This window comes from Danio rerio, chromosome 25 (genome assembly GCF_052040795.2).
Source record: "Danio rerio strain M-AB ecotype USA chromosome 25, GRCz13ab, whole genome shotgun sequence".
NCBI lineage: Eukaryota > Metazoa > Chordata > Actinopteri > Cypriniformes > Danionidae > Danio > Danio rerio.
The window spans coordinates 39,007,355-39,026,887 of record NC_141045.1 but is presented as its reverse complement, the minus strand read 5'-3'; the positions used below and the strand labels follow the sequence as shown (position 1 = coordinate 39,026,887).

Sequence of the window (19,533 nt, the reverse complement as noted above, 5' to 3'; positions counted from 1 at the left end):
CTCTCTCTCTCTCTCTTGTACAGCATTTGACCCACTTTAAATCAGACAGAAGATCATTGATTTTGAAGAAGCCAGATCGTGAACACAGAATGACAGCTCAGTTCAGCGGAAATGTCCAAGCTGGCTAATCGAAATCCCCAGTAGCCATACAAAGAGGTTGTTGCTCGATCAGATAGGGTTGCGACCAGAAAGTTAACGAGAATTTTTTATACAATTTATTAAATTACCCAATAAATTGTGTTTTATTATGTCTACCCACACCCCAGCCCTAAACCGAACCATCACAGGGATGTAAAAACAGTAATTATACTGAGTATAATTCATGTTATTTATTAAATTAACCAGTAAATTGTATTTTATCAATGTCTACCCCCACCCCAACCATCACAGTACTGTAAAAATATGGATTATTGTGATACAGTGTTACAAAAATTAAAATATTGATGTGTGTATCCACAGCTGTATCCAATCTAGACGTTATCAAAGGCATAGATATTTACGTTAGATGTCGCCTACTGTGTTGTTGGTCATTGGAAGGAATATGTTAATTGAGCCGCCATTTTGGTACAGGGAAGCGCTACTTTGAAATGAATGTGGGACCAAGATTGAGTGGAACACTGGCCATCCAGAGCCCAAGATATATACATATCTATGATTGGGGGGTTTTCCCGGCTGTCAGTATGCAAATTGTTTTTTAATTTTGAAAATTATAATGACGACACCGATATTACATGATTGGCCGAGTTCACTGCATGACAACAAACACGTGTGTTTCTGGGTTTTTTTATTGGACTTCCAATTCAAAAGTTTCAAAAAAACAATTCACTTTTTATCGCATCTTGTACATCATGTTTATTAGAAGCCTACAAATATTTTACTGCTGTAATCAGTTTTTGTTAAATAATTTGGTTATAATGGCTAGATTGTTTGCACAGGTTTGTTTTCAACCTTTTTTTATACATACTATTTACTGTATTCAGCTCCATGAACGATATAAATTATATATTCAAGTGAAAAACCTAAATAATAACTCCAATAAGTCTTACAGACTTGAAATAAAATAATTATCATCATTAATCCTGAGGTTTCTTAACAAATTAAATTAAAAAACATTTCATTAAATAATTATACAGTGATTTATTTGATTATAAAACATATTTATCCCGTCTAGCCATTCATGCACAACTTTTAAAAGTGATATAGATGTACCTGCTTTTTCTGGGAAACTTCTACTGAAACTGTAGCTCACGTATTTTAGGAATGCCCTTTTGTTCAATCTTTTTGGATTAAAGTGCTTTTTTGAAAATGCTTCATTATCCAAAATAATTATAAATAATTATAAATAATCATTGTTTAAGACTTAATCAAAACACATTGTTTTAGTTTGTACTCTAAATTTGAAAGTTGTATATCTATAAATGTAAATAAATGTAAAGCCCTTTTAGCATATTCAAACAAGAAGTTTTAGCCTTTAGAGGGATGTTCAAACACCTGTTGATTTACCCTCTCGTTCCCCCTTCATGATTATTCATAATTCCCTTATTGTTTAAAAATGAACTATAGTTTGTAGAGACTGTATTCTGTTTTATTTGTACTGTAAATCTTTTGTTGTTATAAATAAATGATGATGATGCCATGTGATCGGTCATTATGACTGCCGCAACTTTGAGCTCCGAAGTGTCCTGGGGCCTGTTTCAGTAAGGAGGTTCAAACAACTCGGAGTTTAAACTTGAACTCTGAGTTGATTTACCGAGAGATTAAAAACTCTGAGTTTTCGGTTTCAGAATAGCTGATCTGAGCTGGGTCAATCAACTTTGAGTAGACCAACTCAGAGTTAAGCGCACACACCGTGACTTTAAAAAGGCATTATCAATGGAGCGCAGACATTACGAGTGACTATGGCAATATCTTATAAAAGACACCACCATTTCTTTCTCCGGCTGAACTTGATGTTCTCATGCAAAGTTATAGCAAATATGAGTGTATATATTTGAAAAGAAGCAACCATCAGTGAAACAGAGACAGTTAGCATGGGAAAACAGCTGCTCAAGTTAATGCGTAATTTTTAATTTTAAGTATTTAAACATTTAAGTATAATAAAACAAGTAATGTAATGTGTGACATTTATACTTTTTTTCTAAACTTTTATACATTTTTATCAGTTTTAATAGATTTAACAGTGCACTTGTTGTGTGTCTGCCTTTTTATTGATCAAGTGATAGAGGTTGATATAACATTAAGAAGGTAAGCAGTAATAAAATAATTTTTAGACAGAATAATAATCCCATTAATCTAGTAACAGTGCATGTCGAAAGTTAAGCAAATTATTTATGGAAAAAAAGGACAAGCCTCGTACGTGACTTTGTTCTGTGTTTGACAAAAAATGTAGGCAATAGCTGTGTTTTGTTCCATCAAAATATAGGCTATTATATATTTGTGCAAAACTGGAATAACGCCTAAAAATAAAGCAGCGTTTTTATCCAAATTAAGAGTCGAAGTGAACACAATCGTCACTTCCTGATTAACTTGCGCCAAATATCAACAGTAAAAACAGAATTTACTGCGGTAGAATAAGCTGCGTCAATGATTTTTTATTTAATTAATGTACTTGCGCCTCAGAAGACAATTGACACACAATGAACACGTGGGGGCGTTTGAAGCCAGACGCGGAGATCTTGACGCGCTCCAGACGCTCGGAGGTAATTAATAATATACACTAATACTGAAACAGTAAAGGCATTTTAGAATGACTTAAACAACATTTAAGATGTTATGCAGTGTGCTCAGTCTGCTGGTTTGTCCATTCACACACATTTTCATCATCATCTCTAACAAACCTTTTTTTAATGTACATAGGCTACTGTAATTTGTTAAGTGCACTTCGTAGTTATGTGCATCTTTTTTATCAGATAAAAGTTTAACCTACTCAGTTATGCACGTTATATTATGCGTATTTTCAAAAGTTATGTGAATCATGACGTTTCCATCAATCGTTTTTATGCACATCTCCAAAATGAGCTCTAAAATAGGTGTGGAGACGTAAGGCTAAGGCGAGAAACACCGCTTCATCTTTAAAAAGGGGGAGGAGACCGACAGAAACTCAGAGTTTAGAGAATAAAACCTGCTCCGGACCAGGTTAGATTCACAGAGTAAGTTACCACAGTAACTGACTCTGAGTTAAAGTTACCTTTCTTTCAGAAACAGGCTTGACTTACCCTACTTTCTCGAGTTGAACAAACCTGCCATTTTGAAACGGAAAACTCAGAGTTTCTCTCATTTCGGGGTTAAAATACTCTGAGTTTTCACTTAACCTCCTTTCTGAAACAGGGCCCTGTTGTCCTGCTTGACTCCGCCCCCGCCTGCGCTCGTCTAATCATTGGTCTAATCTCGTTGATCACCGGCCGTGCTTCATGTCGAACGCACCTGTTTGCATAATTTCCGACAAACCACCACCTGATCTTGTTATGTGACCAATCACAACTCAACACGCGTGGAAATAATTGCCTGAAAATGAATTTGAAGGTAACTATAGCGGTGTATGGCTGGACTCGTTTTTGTGCGTCTGAGAGGAAAGAAAATAATATAGGAGTGGAGCAACATATCGGTGAGTAAATGTTTTGTTTTGGTCAACTAATTGTTCAGAAGTGATTCAATTGATTTCTCTAACAGATGTCAATAGAAATTACAATTGTTTGTGCCTTGGAAAAGAGAATCTTGCAGCAAATTGCAGCTGTTTGTACAAAGTGTAAACAGATTTTAGGAAAAAAGCAAGCATGAACACTGGCTCCTAAACATAACTATCGAATGTGAGGAGATTGTATTTAAAAATATGAATGAGATGTACAAATACAAGTTTAGCCACTAATTTGGCATAAAACGGTTACGAACCCTGCTGAAAAATCCAGCTTAAACCAGCCTAGGATGGTTGGCTGGTTTTAGCTGGTCGATCAGCCTGGTTTTAGAGCGGTTTTGGGAACTTCCAGGCTGGGGTCTGTTCTTCGTAGCTCGCTTAAATGATCTAAGATGATTTGGCAGATCCTGGATCTTTTAATCTTGATAACTGATCTCTAGCTAATTTGGTTCTTCAAACAAATTCGCGAATCAGATTAGAATGTCTGGATAAACTGATCTGAGATCACTGCGTGTGTTGTGAAGGACAGATCTATCGATCCTCGAAGTCATGATCAGCTATGCCACGATTGGCTGACGGCACAGCAGCGTAATGACATCATCTGATTAATATTCAATTATCCATGTGAGCAAAATTACATCAAATTAGCAGCAAACCGTTTATTAAATATGACACGCAATAACCTTCCACATTTGTTGTGAGCTGCAGGCTTTACACTTTCATGTGTCAAGAGTATTCATCTTGTATTTCAATGCAAATCAATGTATTTAGTTCTACATTTAGAAAATATTTTCTTTATTATAGTAGCCGTTTTTTTTAAATCGGTGTAAAGAATAACTGGATGTTTACAAAAGCATTTTCATATTGGTAAAGGCGTCTGCAACTTTTGTGAAGCATCAAAACACTGGCATATTAACTATCAAAACATGTTCATGACTGCATAAATGTGTTATTGCTTTAAAAAAAAAGTGACATTGCATTTCTATTATACACAATTTGTTCTAAAGCAATCTAAAAAGTTCATATCAATGTTTTCTCTTTGCACCACCAGGTGGCAGTCTTTGTACTTTCATTTCGAGGGTGCAGATTGCATAAGTTTTATTAATATGTATAACTTAATTTATTTTATTAATAACTATAACTTTATATATATATATATATATATATATATATATATATATATATATATATATATATATATATTAGTTTAAAAATATGTACCATTTTCCCAAGTGTATATAACTATTACTGTAAGAAAATATCAGAATCAGGAACATACTTTCTGTATTATCTCTGCTTGAACCTCAAGCAAATAGAAGTTTGACCTAGCAGAACTGTTGCTATGACAACAACTCTCGGATCAGCTTTGAAGAACGAAACGATCCTGGATCATGTCAAATCGTCAATATCCAAATCCAGCTAACTGAATAATCCACGTACGAAGAAGGGATCCCAGGTCTTAGCTGGTCAGGCTGAGAGATGACCAGCTAAAACCAGCTTAGCCAGGCTGCATGGGAGCCCAGCCAAAACCAGCGATGTCCAGCTTAAACCAGGCTTGTCAAGTTGGTTTTAGCTGGATTTTTCTGCAGGGAATTGGTTTAGGTTTGGTTACATGTTTGCTAATGTTGCTATCAGAGACTATTTTGTGAGATGTAAACAATAACAATGGTTTAATGTATTTCCTGTTTTACATTTTTAATTTGCAAAGCTTCCGAGATTCCAAAACTGCCTACATATTGATAAATAATGTTATGAGAGCTGTTTTAACATTAAGATGTGACTGGATTCCCTTTTGTAACAGTTATGACATAGTTTGAAAGTGAGCAGGAAATGTTCACTGGCTATAACATCGCCATATTGAAATGATCTGTAGTGCTTGTTGAAAATGTGGTTAAAGTTACAGAACTGTTAATTAAATTTGCCTGAACTTGACTTTTTAGGGAAGTGACAAAGCCATTAAAAGGTAATACAAACATCGTCTGGGCTAACACGTTCAATTAAATTCAATTCAATTTGGGTAAACTTGGCTTATCCATTTTTCCTCACACCGACTGGATGTTGGCATCTTTACTATAGGGTCAGAGGTTAATAAAATCCTCCTTTCCCATCCCGTTAAAATCTCCTGCTCCGACTGATAAACCCCCCCTCCTCGTCCAAACTAAGCCTCTAATCACAATATTATTAGAGAAACCCCATCTGATCAGTATATAAATCTCTCCATCCAATTACAAGATGTAATATTTCTGCAGTGGAGCTGGTAATGAGCTCTAATGCCTGCGCTGGAGTTAATCCCCCTCGGATGCGGCGCAGATCAGATGTTGCCTCTGTAATTAGACTGGCAGAAAATCATTATTTCATGTTTGAGGAAAGAACGAAGGCAAAGGAGATGTAGTCTCTCAATCGCTCCCTTTCTGAAATGTAAATTGCAGTTTAATGTTTTAATCTGGAGTGTTCAGTGTTGGTGGAAAACTGGAGACTGACAGTCAGATTGTTCAAATCAAAGGGATGTGGTGAAGCTTTTCAACTCTACTAGTGCTCGGCTCTTAATGCTGTAATTGAAATGTACAAGACCCAAATGAGTGAGATTGGTGAGAGAAATGAGCGAGAGATTTGAGCAAATATAAACGCTTTATAGGCCAAAATTGTTATTAAAAGAAGTCAAGGGCGTCACAGTGATGCAGTGGGTAGCACAATCCCCTCACAGCAAGAAGGCTGCTGGTTCTCGACTGGGTCAGTTGGTGTTTCTGTGTGGAGTTTGCATGTTCTCCTCAGTTGACATGGGTTTCCTCCGGTTTCTCCCACAAGTCCAAACACATGCGCTATACTGTAGGACACACTGTAGGGTGTTCAAACTCAGTCCTGGAGGGCCGGTGTCCTGGGGAGTTTAGCTCCAACCCTAATCAAACACACCTGTACTAGCTAATCAAGCTCTTACTATACATGGATATATACACTAGATATCGCATAGGGACCCTGAGCATGCGTCAATAGCGCCGCCACATTGGTACAGGGCTCCCGGGACAAATGTCAATCAACCACACTAGCCAAGACAGTGTTATTACGTGAAGATGCGGGACTTTAGCGCTGTCTACGGGTGTAGTGACGAGCAAACAAAGAAAACAAAGCACAAAGGCAGAACATTTCATAGGTAATATTAAGTTTTTTCTGTTTTTGTATGTTCTGAACTTTGGTGCTAATCAGGTAACGTTATTGATGATAACAGTCACTTACTGCATTCACCATACGGCAAAGCAGCTCCAACTCTCACTAAACACTCGGCTTATGCTAGCTTTGTTGAATAAAATCAACAAAAGAAATATGACAACGAGATGCTGCGCTGCCAGAAACTTGTACTATTGTCGGCTATGTTAGTGAAAGAGTCGTTCGGGGGATTCATTCACAAACGAATCGCTCCCTCCGTCAGTATGAGAAGTAAAAGCAGGAGAGGAGCTGTGTTTCAGGACATGATTAGATCAAATTTAACAGGGAGGGTGAATAGTGCATTTCTGTACACATAAACACAAGCTTTTTGTCAGGAATGGCCGTGCGGTCACTGATCCATCAATGTAGAAAAGTGATGTCAAATGATAATTTTCGTAATTTAGAAAAAAAAAATTACATACTAACATCCAGGAAAACTCCCGATCATAGATATGTGTATATGTGTGTATCTCTGGCTTTGGATGGCCACAGTCCTCCACTGTACCTTGGTCCCGCATTCATTTCAAAGGAGCGCTACCCTGTAGCAAGATGGCGGCGCTATTGACGCATTCCGTCCAATAGACAACAATAGGCCAGGCGACATCTAATGTATATATCTATGCTTACTATATACTTGAAACTTCTTGGCAGGTGTGTTGAAGCAAGTTGGAGCTAAGCTCAGCAGGACACCGGTCCTCCAGGACTAAGTTTTGACACCCCTGCTGTAGGTGAATTGGGTAAGCTAAATTGTCTGTAGTGTATGAGTGTGTATGGGGGTTTTCCAGTGATGCGTTGCAGCTGGAAGGGCATCTGCTGCGTAAAACTTATGCTGGATAAGTTGGTTTCGAGGGGACTAAGCCAAAAATAAAATGAATGAATGAATGAGAAGTCAATTGATTACTGACTGGGGTTCAGCAGTCTACATTCTAATGCAGGGCTCACTAAACTTGTTCCTGGAGGGCCGGTGTCCTGCAGATTTTAGGTCCAACCCTAATAAAACACACCTGAACAAGCTAATCAAGCTCTTACTAGGTATACTTAAAAGACCCAGGTAGGTGTGGAGGCAAGTTGGAGCTAAACCCTGCAGGGACACCGGCCCTTCTGGACCGAGATTGGTGACCCTTGTTCTAATGGGTTAAAATCAATTCTGGTTAGTTAACATGTTTTTTTGTGGTGTGTTGCTACTGGTCAGACTCTTAATGGACAGTTTTTATCTAAAAAACATTGGCAATGGTTGAGAGAGGTTAGTCTGATTTATTTTTCAGCGCATGTTTGATTTTAGCTCTTGTAAAATCGCTGACAATTGGGCAAAATCGGAGGGAAATTGGTTTTCAGTCATGTGAGTATTATCAAAGTCACGATCTAAGAGAATCACTACAGCATTGCGATATTTATTAGGTACACCTGTTCAACTGCTTGTTAGCACAATTTTCTAATCAGCCAATCACAAGGCAGCAGCCTAAAGAAAAGCAGAAGAGCATCTCTGAACGCACAACACGTCCAACCTTGAGGCGGATGGGCTACAGCAGCAGAAGACCACACCGGGTGCCACTCCGGTGAAGATTGGAGAAACGTTGCCAGCTCTGAGTCTCCATTTCTGTTGACACATTTGGATGGTCGGGTCAGAATTTGGCCTCAACAACATGAAAGCATGGATCCATCCTGCCTTGTATCAGCGGTTCAGGCTGGTAGTGGTGGTGTGGGGGATATTTACTTGGCACACTTTCGGTTTGTTAGAACCAATTGAGCATCGTGCCAACACCACAGCCTACCTGAGCATTGTTGCTGATCATGTCTATCCCCATGTGACCACAGTGGACCTAGGGGCGCAGCTAGGGGGTGGAAGTTAGGACGATTCTAAGGGCCTATGCACTTTTAAGGCCCCCAGAGATGTTATTAGGGGCCCACGACCAACCACTTTTGTCCCCAGCAACTGTCAATGTGGATCTGAATATTTCTAGGACCTTGTTGAATCTATGCCACGAAGGCAGTTCTGAAGGCAAAAGGGGTCAGACATGGTACTAGTTAGGTGTACCTAATAAAGTGGCCAGTGAGCGTATATCCCAAACAGTTTCTAGTGAAGTGGGTGAGAAAATGACAGAACTTTTTTTTTTTTTCTTGAACCACCTCATCCAGCTTGTTCATGTACACAAGGTGATCTCAGCTAGGGAATACGCATATGCTGCCCATCAGACGTTTTCTCTAATTTGTACTGTCTTAAGGGGGACAGGTGATGCATCCGCGCAGCATGGGTTTTATTTTCGTCCAAACTGAGGTCGTGGTCTCCGCTCGTACAGAAGTGGGTTGGCGGACCGGTTTCAATGAGCATTCCAGCGGCTTTCTCTCCCTGCCGAGGACGTAACAGATGTGGATTTACATACACCCCCAGCATCCCGCTCTCTGATGAGATTATCGGTGAGTGCTGAGAGCGACTCGTGCTTAATACACGCCTCGAGGAGGGCCAGGGGAGCCAGGGCCCTTCGAGAGAGCAGGGGACAAAAGCAGAAGGGGAAAATGTCAAGCTCGCCAGACGGGAACAGGGCAACAAACTGCTTTTGCCGCTCCTCAAGCTCTGTCCCTGACAAGAGGGCGGCTGGATTAGCATCTCATAAAGGCTGCGGCAATGCTGTGGGCAATTACCACAAGATAAAGGCTCCCCATGCTTTTATTTGAGAGTGCCGTCTACCACTGTTATGACCATTTTTTTGGTTTTGGGTTTCAGTTTAGTGGGATGAGCAATTCCAGAATTATGGATGTGATACGAACTTGAAGCATGAATACACAGAAGCTATACGCTAACGTTACACTGAAACTGACCACAGAGTTATTAAAGGGTCAGAAAAATATCAATCTGTGAACATTTGTAGTAGTTTAACTGAGGGAAATAAACATGCGTTATGGACAGTGGTGGAAAGTAACTAATTACAAGTACTCAAAGTACTGTAATTGAGTAGAGCAATTATCAGAAATTGTAATTTACTTAGTAATGTGGACTTTTGCTTTCCCCTGAGTACATTTTCAGTGCAGTATAGGTACTATGTTTACAGTATGATGACCGAAATGGTCTTAAACACCCAGCAGGCACAAGACATCAACATGATGTCAGATTGACGTTGTACCCTTATGTCATGGGGATGTTGCATTTTATTTGAAAATGAAAATCAGGCTGACGTCAATGTCCAACGTCCAACCGAATATCAACGTCTAATGATGTTACAGCTCGACATTGTGTGGACGTTTCCACTATGATGTCGATCAGACGTTGGATTTTAGTTGCCAGACGTGATGAATAAATGTCAGTATTTGATGTCAATATGACGTTGGTTTAAGATGTTGGCTGAACATTGTATTTTGGTCACTTTCCAACACAACCTAAAATCGACCAAATTTTGACGTCATTATTGGACATCAAAATAACGTAGTCCTTAATGCTGGGTGGCCGTAGAATTTTGGTCACCTAATGTCACAACCAAAATCGAAGCTAATATTAAAGTAAATTTTAAATAAAATCATGCACTTGCTGCATCACAGATAATAATATTCTAACAATTTATAAACGATCACTTTCTGGCCATCGGATATTAGACGTGTATGTATTGTAATCGTGATTTTCGAAAGTATTACAGCGCTTTGTAAATGTTTATTAGTACCATTTGTTGAGTTTTGCCATACAGTTTTATAAAGCGATTGGAACTGGAAGCCGCTTCGCGTGACGTCACACTTAACAAGAGGATATCGACTTATTGTAGGTGCTAATATTAATGTAATATCTTCTTAATAGGCGGTTCATTCCGCTGTGGCAACCCAAGATTAATTTAAGTACTAAGCCAAAAAGAAAATGAATGAATGAATGAATGAATGAATGAATGAATAAATGAATAATCTTCTCAAAAATAAATATCATGTTTACATTTAAATGTAACATAATTCAGTTAATTTCCCAGAGATGGGTTGCGGCTGGAAGGGCATCCGCTGCGTAAAAACTTGCTGGATAAGTTGGCGGTTCATTCCGCTGTGGCGACCCCGGATTAATAAAGGGACTAAGCCAACAAGAAAATGAATGAATAATTCAGTTAAACACTCTTTTAGTTTAGCTTCCCAGATAGCACACAAATGTGGGCCACTTTAGGCGGCTGTGTGGCACTGGTGTTCTTCTTTCGGCCCAGACAAAATGAACTTGAGCCTAAAGGGGCCCACCTGTAAACTGGCAAAAGCCGGCCAAAGATTCCAATTCATACATGGGCCATTAAAGGCAAAGATTTGGCACTTATGGCAGAATGTAATCTGAATGTGAGCCTAATGTGGCCCATGTGGAAAAGAGTACATTTGGCCCAAATGATAGAGGACAAACGTAGGCCCCAGTTGGCAGAAATTTAGCATAGTCTGGGTCTAAACCTAAAGTTGATCATATGTGTAGTTGCAAATGTGGCCCAGTTATTATAAAACAAATGTGGGCCGGGTTTGGCAAATATTTGGCACCGTAAGCTCTGGCTAATGTGGCTGTGAGCCTAAAGTGGCCCAGATGTGATATGACAAATCTGGCCCAGTTATCTCAAGACATTTGCGTGCCACTTTTGGTAAATATTTGACGCCGTAAGCTCTGGCTAATGTGACTGTGAGCCTACAGTGGCCCAGAGAAAATACGGCAAATGTGGCCCAGTTATCTTAAAACACATGTGGGCAACTTCTGGCAGATATCCGGCACCGCAATCTCTGGCTATGTGGGTCAGATGAAAGTGTCCGGTGTGTCCCAGATTAGGGTCAGTTCTGGTTCATTTGGTTGAAGTCTGGCTGAAATGTGGTATTGCCATGGCTTAACTGTGGCCCAAATCTGGCAAACAGGAGCGTACCGCCCAAGTGCCATCATTCCATGCGGTATGATCTACCGAAGATCAACTAGTCAAACCAATTGATTGCCTAGTCAACCATCCTAGCTTATCCTTATTAATTATCCCCCAGGGAAGCACAGAGACATTATTTTAATGGCACACATGAGAGCCACCGCACCGCAATCCCACACCTGATGCCTTGAAATCATGTATTGTAGACCCTCAGCGTCTTAAATTATGTAGTAGGCATTGTGTTGGGCGCCCGAAACCTGTCATGGTCCTGTATGGCTCAAGCTTGTGATTCATAATTAAACTGTTTGTGAGGCCTGTGTTCGAATATGAAAGCTGCGACAGAGTGGCCTTGTCCGAAAAGCACATGCTATATTGATTTCTCTTCCTCCGAGATTCTTGGCCTTGACATTTTCCAGCCGTTTCCCACATTGTTTTGTTTGTTCCGCTAGTTGTGGGCTCTCTCTCCTGGCGAGGGCATGCCCTGGCAACCTTAAATTAATCCCTCTTCTTCTTCTTCAAAACTCCGGTCTGATATGTATCCACCAGTTATGTCTATCTGCAGAAAGTCCAAACTCATCTTCTGGCGAGGAGGTAAACGTGGCTTATAATTATGGGCTGTGTTCATTTACATGTGTTAATCACTCAGGTGATGGGCTGCTCATCCTGATACCGGCAGGTCAGGCCCCCGCAGACATAAGAGTCAAAACCCAATTATATGCATGATTAACTTTTATCCTAAGCCGTTTCCCCACAGTCAAGACTCTCGCTGGATAAGAGGACAGTGTAGTGATGTGTGCATGTGCTTGTGGCTTTAAGGGTTTTGAGTTGCATATTAATTACAGGTATTTTCAAGTCTATTTGATTGCTCTTGAGCGTTGATTTGGTGTTGACGACTCTGAAGTTATATGATTGTATATCAGAATTGTGAGGTTTTCTAAATATGTAGTAATTTAGTCTATCTTAAAGGGATAGTTCACGCAAAAACGAAAATTCTGTCCAAACCAGTTTGACTTTGTTTTTCTGTTGATCACGAAAGAAAATGCTTTGACGAAATCTGGAAGCCTAGTATTTTTATTTAATGGACGTTCAATGATAGCATGTGGATATGGGCCACTTAAGGCATTGATATGGCACTGGAGGCTGACTTCTCGCCTATAAAATATGTATATAAGCCTGAAGTGGCCCATATGTAAAATAGCAGAAATGACCCAAATTGATCAGATTACATGTGGGCCACTTTTGGCAAAGATCTGGTAATAAATGCAACGTCTAATTTGAATGTCACCCTAATGTGGCCCATGTTGTAAATAGTAAAAAATGTGCCAAATAGTGCCAATCGAATGTGGCCCACTTTTGGCAAAGATCCAGTAATAAAGGCAATGTGTAACTCAAATGTCACTCTAAAGTGGCCTATGTGGTAAATGGTGAAATTAGGTCAAATAGTGCCAGTCTAATGTGGCCCACTTTTTTTAAAGATCTGGTAATAAATGCAATGTCTTGTTGGAATTGTAACCCTAAAGTGGCCCATGTATTAAATAGTGAAAAAGAGCCAAATAGTGCCAATCAAATGTGGCCCACTTTTGGCAAAGATCTGATAATAAATGCCTTGTGTAGTTCAAATGTCACCCTAAAGTGTCCCATGTATTAAATAATGAAAATGAGCCAAATGTGGCCGACTTTGGGCAAAGATATGGCACAAACAACAAACGCCTATCAATGAGAAAACCGAATGTGGGCCACATGTTTCAGCAAATGTGGCCCAGGTGTCTTGAAATGAATCTGGCACAGTTTTGGCTAAAATATGTCAAAGCACTGGATTTTTTGTGATTTAGTGCAGCTTTGTCAGGTGAGTCAAAGGGTAAATAGTGGGTACCCAGATGGCATAGGGATGTAGGCCACTTAAGGCATTGATACAGCATTGCTGGCTGAATTATGGCCCCTAAAATATGTATATAAGCCTGGAGTGGCCCACATGTAAAATAGCAAAAATGACCTAAATTTGTCAAATCACACATGGGCCATTTTTGGCTAAGATCTGGTAATAAATGCAACGTGTAATTCGAGTATCACCCTAATGTGGCCCATGTGGTAAATGGTGAAAATGGGATAAATGGTGCCAATCAAATGTGGCCGACTTTTGTCAATGATCCAGTAATAAAAGCAATATGTAATTTCAATGTCACTCTAAAGTGGTCCATGTCGTAAATGGTGAAATTGGGTTGAGTAGTGGTAATCAGATGTGGCCATCTTTAGGCAAAGATCCGGAAATAAAAACAATATGTAATTCAAATGTCACTCTAAAGTGACCCATGTTGTAAATGGTCCAAATAGTGGCAATCACATTTGTGGGTCACTTTGGGCAAAGATATGGCATAAACAACAAAGGCCTATCAATGTGAAAAACAAATGTGGGCCCCACGTTTCCGCAAATGTGACCCAGGTGTCTTAAAAAATTAATCTGGCACAGTTTTGGCTAATATATGGCAAAGTGAGCACTGGCTAAGGTGCGTGTGAGCTTAAAGTGGCCCACATACGTTTCAGCAAAAATCATTTAGTTGTCTAAATTAATTTGGGCCACTTCTGGCAAAGATATGCCACAGAAAACAAAGGCCAAATAGGCCACACGTTTTAGCAAATGTGGTCCAGTTGTCTTACCTTTAATCTGGCACAGCTTTGGCTAAAATATGTCAAAGTGAGCACTGGCTAAAGTGCAAGTGAACCTAAAGTGGTCCACATGGTTCAGCAAATATCCTTCTGTTGTCTTAAAACAACTGAAGCAGTGTGGGCCACTTTTTTTTTTTTTTTTTTTTTGCCACTTTTGGCAAACATGTGGCATAAATAACAAAGGTCAATCAAGGTGCAAACCAAAAGTGGTCCACACGTTTCAGCAAATGTGGCCCAGTTGTCTTAAAAACGAATCTGGTGCAGTTTTGGCTAATATATGGCAATGTGAGCACTGGCTATTGTGGCTAAGGTGCGTGTGGGCTGAAAGTGGCCCACATACATTTCAGCAAATATCCTTTAGTTGTCCTAAAACAAATCTGAGCCACTTTTGGCAAAGATGTGGCACAAACAACAATGTTTAATCAAGGCGCAGACCACATGTGGTTAGTCCTTAGTTGTCTTAAAATGAATCTGGTCCACTTTTAGAAAACGTGGCACAAAGGCAGATCAAGGTGCAAACCAAATGTGAGCCACCGATGTTTCAGCAAATGTGGCCCAGTTGTCTTAAAATGAATCTGGCACAGTTTGGGCTACAATATGGTGAAGTGAGCACTGGCTAAGGTGCATGTGAGCTTAATGTGGCCCACATATGTTTCAGCAAACATCGTTCAGTTGTCTTAAAACGAACCTGGGCCACTTCTGGCAAGAATGTGGCACAGAAAGCTCTGGTTAAGGTGGGTGTAAGCCTAAAGTGGGCCACATATTTTAGCAAATGTGGCCCAGTTATCTTTAAACAAACCTGAGCCACTTTGGCAAAATGTGGAACAGCAAGCACTGGCTAAGTTGTGCGTGAGCTTAAAGTGGCCCACCTGTTCTAACAAATATGGCTCGGTGGTTTTAAAACAAATCTGGGTCACTTTTAGAAAAAAATGTGCAAACGACATGGGATACAGAATGTGTTCGCAGTGAACATGCTTAACTCTCCCACACTGGCCAATGAAAAAGGAGAAAATCACATGCACACTAACGTCATGAGGGCCCTAGTTTCAGAGATCTCTTCAGCCTGGCCGGAGTTTTCAGAAAGTTTTGGTTTAAGTGACCTGGTGCTGCATTTCTGTGTGAAGCAACGAAACCACGTAGAAAAAAAGTTTTTTTTTTTTTTTTTTTTTTTAAATACCATGTTCATAGTGCCTTAATCATATGCCCGTGTCTAAATCATTACTCTTAGTTTATCCCCTTACATCAATACACCTATCTTCAGGATAGCGCAGCGTTCATTACGCTCCCCAAAGCAGGTGCCACCTTCATTCACTGATCAAATAAGAGCTGTTGTATTCACATAAAACCTTCTTGAGGATTATTGTTGCAATCCGTGCACAAGAAAGTCCACGCGAGCCCTCGTTTTGGCATCGACAAGAATTTGACTGAAGAGCGATATTTGAAACAACGTTTAGTGATCTGCTCTGTCTGGTCGGCTTCTTTTGTGAAAACAGAACAAAGAAATCCCCTCTGTAGTGAATTCAGTGGGAAAATGTTTTATTAATTGCCATATGCCTATTGATTCCTCTTTCAAGCTCGGTCCTTTTGTTCTTCCTTTCTGGTGGCAGCAGAAGGATCTGTAAGTTATGTGGAGTGTCAAAGGTGTCCTTTTGATGTAGATGACAGACCCCATGCTAAGTAACACCTGTGCCGGGTCTGGGCTTGTCTGCTCGGGTCTATTTGCATCTGAACCGCCGGACAGATCAACCCATCAGACGAAACTAATTGAGCCCAGAGAGGCATAGCGTTGGTCATCGTCTCATATCTGGGGCATTGTGTCGCATGCACAAAAGACAGTTTGTTTTTCTGGCCTTGCTATTAATCCACATACTTAAAGTTCTTCTTCTTGTGTGCTGGAGATGTCCTTTAACATTAGGGCTGTACAACATATTTCAGCATCGCTATTGGATTGTACACATCTACAATAGTCACATTGTAGGATCTGCGATTGTCAATTTTAGGATTATAGTTGAGCAAGAACCATGTGGAGTCCTTACAGAGTTCAATAGAGTGAATGTTTATTGTTTGCATGTGTTTTTAAGACATTTCAAAAAACTTTTGGCACACGAAATGAAGACATTTGTAGATTTTAGCGTAGATTAATTGTGTTTGAGTAATTCTACAATGAAGCTTTACAGTGTATTGCGCTTGGTAATAATGCACACACCTAATACTCTTCGTATTCGCTGTGTTTGATGTCGTTTTACATTGTATTTCAAACACGTCCATGAGGGCTGCGCGATTATATCAGTTCATCATCGTTTTCGCAATGTGCACATTCACGATATCGAAGAATCTGTGATGGCACTCTCAGGATTATAGATGAGCTATTCTTTTCAGAGTTAAATGAATGGAGGTTTAGTATTTGCATTTGTTTTTAAGGCATTTCAGCATTGTTATCGCATTGTGCACATTAGCAATAGTCACATTATAGGATCTGCGATGTCAATTTTAGGATTATAGTTGAGCAAGGACCATGTGGAGTCTTTACAGAGTTTAATAGCGGGAACGTTTATTGTTTGCATGTGTTTTTAAGGCATTTCAAGAAACTTTAAAGTATTTGGGTGCAAGAAATAAAAACGTTTGTAGCTTAACATAGGTTAATTGTGTTTCAGTAATTCTACAATACAGTGCATTGGGGTTGGTATTAATCCACATACGTAAAGTTAGCGTTAGATGTCCTTTAACATTTTATTTCAAACACTTCTATCACGGCTGCACAATAGGCCATTTTTAGCATCGTTTTTGCAATGTGCGCATCCGCGATAGTCACATTAAAAGATCTGCGATGTCAATTTTAGGATTATAGTTGAGCAAGAACCATGTGGAGTCCTTACAGAGTTTAAGAGTGAATGTTTATTGTTTGCATGCGTTTTTAAGGCATTTCAATAAACTTTTAGAACATGAAATTTATGCTATTTGTAGATTTTAACGTAGATTAATTGTGTTTGAGTAATTCTACAATGAAGCTTTACAGTGTATTGCGCTTGGTAATAATGCACACACCTAATACTCTTCGTATTCTCTATGTTTGATGTCTTTTTACATTTATATTTCAAAAACGTCAATGAGGGCTGCGCGATATATCAGTTCATCATCGTTTTCGCAATGTGCACATTCACAATATCGAAGAATCTGTGATGGCACTATAGGATTATAGATGAGCTATTCTTTTAAGAGTTTAAATGAATGGAGGTTTAGTATTTGCATTTGTTTTTAAGTCATTTCAGCATCGTTATCACATTGTGCACATTAGCAATAGTCACATCGAAGTATCTGCAATGTCAATATTAGGATTATAGTTGAGCAAGGACCATGTGGAGTCTTTACAGAGTTTAATAGCGGGATCGTTTATTGTTTGCAAGTGTTTTTAAGGCATTTCAAGAAACTTTAAAGTATTTGGGTGCAAGAAATAAAAACGTTTGTAGCTTAACATAGGTTAATTGTGTTTCAGTAATTCTACAATGCCGTGCATTGGGGTTGGTATTAATCCACATACGTAAAGTTAGCGTTAGATGTCCTTTAACATTTTATTTCAAACACTTTAATTTCAAACCATTTTTAGCTTTGTTTTCACTGCATCCGCGATGGTCACATTGAAGGATCTCTGTCATTTTTAGGATTATAGTTGAGCAAGAAACGTGGAGTCTTTGTAGAGTTTAATAGTGTATGTGTATTGTTTGCATGCGTTTTTAAGGCTTTTCATGAAACTTTTGGCACACGAAATTACGACATTTGTAGATTTAACGTAGATTAATTGTGTTTCAGTAATTCTACAATGAAGATATACAGTGTTTTTACATTTGATTACTCAATTTCTGTAGCTGAATGCTGCTAGATGCCCTAGAAAACTATAAACGCTGTTTCTTTCATTTGTTCACTTGCAAATACTTACTAATTTACTATTTCCATATTTTGTTGTTCATGGGTTTCCTTTTTAATGCTTTTGAATTGCATTAATTTTTGCTCTAGCAACTTGCGATGCTGAAAAGTTAGTGACTTTCATTTACATGTTTAATGGTTTGAAGGGATATGGTGTCTTATATATTGACTTTCTCTGTTATTTTACAGACTTGATTCTCTCCATATTTCTTTCTTATACATTATATCATGTCAAACAAATAAAATGTCAATGAAAATCACTTTGGTAAACTGCAGAGTTTAATTTTCTACATCAAAATTCGACAGAGCCGAGATCAACATCCAATAATGCAATTCACAACCATTAATAAACAGAAAGAAACCTGTGAAAACATGACATAAGGAGTCGGTTAAATCAATATATATTTACAGTGTATCTTTATCTCTGCTTGTATTTTTGTTTATTATATTTAATGCAGATGCACTTTCCTATAAAATCATCCCAATCACTGTACAATCAATGTTTTTTTTTGTTCCAATAACAGCTATTCAAGTCATCCCTGTGGAAATATATTCGTATTATGCAGAAAAACTAAATATTGCAATGCCACGATCACACAGCCCAATCTTCCATCTACTTTACACTGTCTTTTAGGTAATATTGTTCATTAAAGATGCATCTGATCAGCGCCAACCTTATTTCACCAAGTAGGATATGCTCCTGGATTAACATCTATGTTGTTCCTGGAACAACACTCCAATCAGCCAATCAGAATTAAGGGCTAGTTTATCATTTATGTCAAGTTTAGGCTTACAGTTAGGTTTATGCGCTTGCATGAATGTTATCAATCTATTATTCCTCTCTAATTTTGGAAATAATGTACACTTATGGTTGAGTTTTGGGGTAGGGAACTGGTTTGGATTACATTTTTGAACAAAAAGGATGTTCCAGAATCAACATGGATGATAATCCTGGATCATCGCATTGAACTTGGCAAGATCATGACGTGCCTCGTCTTGACTTTTTCTGTTATTTTACAGACTTAATTTCCTCTATTTCTTTCTTATACATTTATATTATTTCAAACTACTAAAATGTCAACGGGCGAGGCAGTGGCGCAGTAGGTAGTGCTGTCGCTTCACAGCATGAAGGTCGCTGGTTCGAACCTTGGCTCAGTTGACGTTTCTGTGTGGAGTTTGCATGTTCTCCCTGCGTTCGCGTGGGTTTCCTCAGGGTGCTCCGGTTTCCCCCACAGTCCAAAGACATGCGGTACAGGTGAATTGGTTAGGCTAAAT

The 19,533-nt window shown here is 39.1% G+C and overlaps 3 protein-coding genes across 6 annotated transcripts in view; all 3 read left to right on the top strand.

Moving 5' to 3' along the window:
• Nucleotides 1–19,533, top strand: part of snx20 (sorting nexin 20) — a 677,202-nt gene that overhangs the window by 259,473 nt on the left and 398,196 nt on the right. The gene's annotated exons all lie outside the window — the stretch shown is intronic.
• Nucleotides 1–19,533, top strand: part of dus2 (dihydrouridine synthase 2) — a 255,399-nt gene that overhangs the window by 63,992 nt on the left and 171,874 nt on the right. The window lies entirely within an intron of this gene.
• The window catches only part of LOC110438397 (uncharacterized), a 140,191-nt gene continuing 124,182 nt past the window's right edge, over nt 3,525–19,533 (top strand). For all 4 annotated transcript variants that reach the window (XM_087312657.1, XM_087312656.1, XM_087312658.1 and 1 more), the window contains exon 1: nt 3,525–3,604. The gene's annotated coding sequence lies outside the window, so the exon portion shown is untranslated. The remainder of the gene's footprint in view (nt 3,605–19,533) is intronic.